The sequence below is a fragment of the Rosa rugosa genome, chromosome 6, assembly GCF_958449725.1.
Source record: "Rosa rugosa chromosome 6, drRosRugo1.1, whole genome shotgun sequence".
Classification (NCBI taxonomy): domain Eukaryota; kingdom Viridiplantae; phylum Streptophyta; class Magnoliopsida; order Rosales; family Rosaceae; genus Rosa; species Rosa rugosa.
Genome location: NC_084825.1, coordinates 15,534,695 through 15,537,882, shown reverse-complemented (window position 1 = coordinate 15,537,882; position 3,188 = coordinate 15,534,695). Strand labels below are relative to the sequence as shown.

General features: G+C 36.5%; 1 long non-coding RNA gene across 2 annotated transcripts; it reads left to right on the top strand.

Annotated features, from left to right (window-relative positions):
- Positions 1 to 784: 784 nt before the first annotated feature.
- LOC133717683 (uncharacterized) lies at positions 785 to 2,920 on the top strand. 2 transcript variants are annotated; one of them, XR_009849881.1, is made up of 4 exons: positions 785 to 980; positions 1,066 to 1,209; positions 1,288 to 1,351; positions 2,675 to 2,920. It is a non-coding gene; the product is annotated as an uncharacterized LOC133717683 (long non-coding RNA). The 2 variants fall into 2 exon arrangements; XR_009849882.1 differs by having other exon boundaries at positions 1,284 to 1,351.
- Positions 2,921 to 3,188: the final 268 nt, after the last annotated feature.

Sequence of the window (3,188 nt, the reverse complement as noted above, 5' to 3'; positions counted from 1 at the left end):
CAACCTATACACCACAAGTTATAATAGGTTTATAAAAATAAAAAGATACTCTAGGTGGTTGAAAGTCTCTCGCTGATCTACGATATTTATGATATATCTCCGATAAAGAGAAGAATTTTAGGATATATTCCCAATAAAGTGAAGAAATGTCTGTGTAAAATTATTTTTTACAGATATTTACAGATAAAGTGTAAAATCGTGAAGAAATATCTGTGTAAAATCATTTTTTACAGATATTTACAAATAAAGTGTAAAATCGTTTTTTACAGATATTTCTTCACTTTATTGGGGATATCTCCCAAAATTCTTCACTTTATCAGAGATATATCACAAATATCGTAGATCAGCGAGCGGCTTTCAACCACCTAGAGTATTTTTTTGTTCTTATAAACCTATTATAACTTGTGGTGTATAGGTTGAAGACAAAATTAAAAAAAATGAAAAATGAAAAAACAGAAGAAAAAAAATAAAAAAACGAAAAAACAGAAAAAATAAAAATAAAAAAAATAAAAAACAGAAGAAAAAAAATATAAAATAAAAAAATTCCTTTTTTTTTTTTATAGTTTTTTTTTTGTCTTGAAATGACCATTTTAGCTCTAAAAAATCAGACTTAACGTCCAAATTGGATGGAATGGACACGGTTGAGGAGAATTGACAAGCTTGGGGGGTAAACTGATTAAATTGAAAGGACAAGGACTAACATGAAATGAGGTTTGGGGGTAAATTGAATTTAATCCTTTAAACAATTAAGATTTGGCATCACCTTGTCCTCCACCAAATCGGGAAGACTGCTTCATTAGTTAAAACTGCCACCAAGTTTTGCTTGGATTGAAAATCGAGGTTCTTACACCCAACCTTGCCAAGAACGGAGAAACCAGCCATGGCAGCAGGTTAGAAGCCACCAAAGTCCCCATCTCCTCCTATTGCCGAACATAGAAGCTTGGGCTTTGGAGTTTAGATTGACCTTGGTTCACTCTAAGGTAATCTCAACCCATCCATGGAGTTCAATTTGTAATCTCAATTTGATTATAAGGTTGGGAAATTGATAGTTCTTCTTAAATCAAGGTTTGGAATTAAGAAAGAGTAGAGGATTGGAGCTGGAGTTGATAGAAAACCTTTGTCAGTTGAAAGGTGGGATTTGCGCGGTACATAAATTGAGGAAGAAGGATTTGGGGTGAAGGTTGTTGACTGGGTAATGATCAAATTGAGGTAAGAAGCATTCTTGGTTTGAATTAAATTCTTATTTGGGTTTAATTGAAACTAAAGTAGAATCTGGTATCAAGGCAGACTTGACGCTGGAATGGTGTAGTTACAGGGGGCTTGCTTCCCAGAAGTATGCTTGGATAGCCAGGTGAGCTAGACCTTACTACCATATACATTCTTCAATGAAAGTGTGGAGATTATGCCGGTTATCTTATTAGATAGATGGAGTTGTGATAAATGATGGATAATGGAGAAAGTAGAGCAATGTTTAACTTTGGTTGCTTGGGAGTATGTCGATATCTTAATTGAATGTTGTGGCTGGGTCCTTATTTCTTGTTGGGATGAGTTCCGTTTCTTGTTGAACATGCCATTTGGTATTGAATAGCCAACTTTTGGGCTGTTGGTATATACACATACATGCAAGTATTTTGGACATTTGTTATTCTGGGTTAGTGTTTGTTAGTGGTGTAGATCACTATAATTGGTTAATTAAGGATCTTTGGAATTTGTTCCATGTAAGAAGATGTCCAGCAAGACTAGTAAATGGTTTGGTCTGGGTATATATATGGTTAATTAAGGATCTTTGGAATTTGTTCCATGTAAGAAGATGTCCAGCAAGACTAGTAAATGGTTTGGTCTGGGTATATATATGTATAATCGTGTTGTTTTGGAAGATAAGTGGTGGGACGTGATTGTTGTGTGTATTTGCAGTACTTGACCAAAACTAGATTAAAGTTGAAGGCTAAGCTAGAAGTTCGTTGACACTACTTACTTAATTTATGATTGGTCGAAAAAGCTACATAGGTGAAGGATAAATTATTTGGTCTAAGGAAGTTACTGACTTAGAATTGTCGGGTGAAGGATAAATTATTTGGTCTAAGGAAGTTACTGACTTAGAATTGTCGGGTTTAGGATTCCAGTGACCAAGGCTTAACAAACGACGATGACAGCTCGGAGATTGTCTAAGCACAGATTCCAAGTAAGGGCGGGGGGACACACCTATGCCTCGCTAGAGTTTTCTTTTTATTTTCGTTTTAAGTATTGCATGACTCACGCACGGTTTATGTTTATTTTATTCTATTTTATTTTATTTTATCGACACTAAAATTACTATTAACGTGTCGGGGCCGTGCCATACGGTCAACTAAGTTAGATGACTTGAGAGCGAAGAGTGGCACTGACTTCCTTGGGTTGGATACCCTCAACCTCCAGAAGGTTAGTTATTCGAGTCGTCCAAGTATTCCAATCGTAATGACGGGCCCGGTACGTGTGTGTAGCTAGGTAATGGACACTCTCGCTACGCTTACATGGTAATCATTCTAATTGAGGTAAGACCGTGTAGTTGATCTATGGGACCGGTCATCTGGTTTGTGAGCTATTAGGATCCCATTTATGAGTCGTACACCTTATGATTTTCTTTACGCTAATGTTATGCTTTACGCATTTCTCATTTTGTGATAATCTTTCACAGCATGCTATTTATAAAACCTAGTGGGGTTGAGCTCCTTTTTTGGGTGACGAACGAATGTGATGCTCACCCCTACTTTCCTCTCAGAAACTGAGCAGGAGCCAGCAGAGGATCAGGCTTAGACACTTGGGTGTTGTCATCATCAAGTTGTAAATAACTTCTTTTGGACTTGACTGTTGGTTTGGCAGGTGTTGATCAATCTCTCTTCTTTTGAAATTGTGAATGTGATATTGTTTTTCTTTGGGAACCTTTGTAAAATTGTTATTATCCGCCTGCCTATCTTTTGGTGTGTGTTACTTATTGTGAACTTGAAACCTAAACATTGGACTCGTGACTTTTGTGGAATGTAAATAAAGGACTTTTGTAGTAAAATCTTTATGCTTCCGAATCGTACTCTCAAACTCAATTGTAAATGTTTATCTCACCACAATTCTAAAAGGCCTTGCAAGCTTTTGTGGCATGGGTTTGTGGCACAAACTGTAGACTCGTATTCAGAGGCTTGCGACGCTGTAACGTA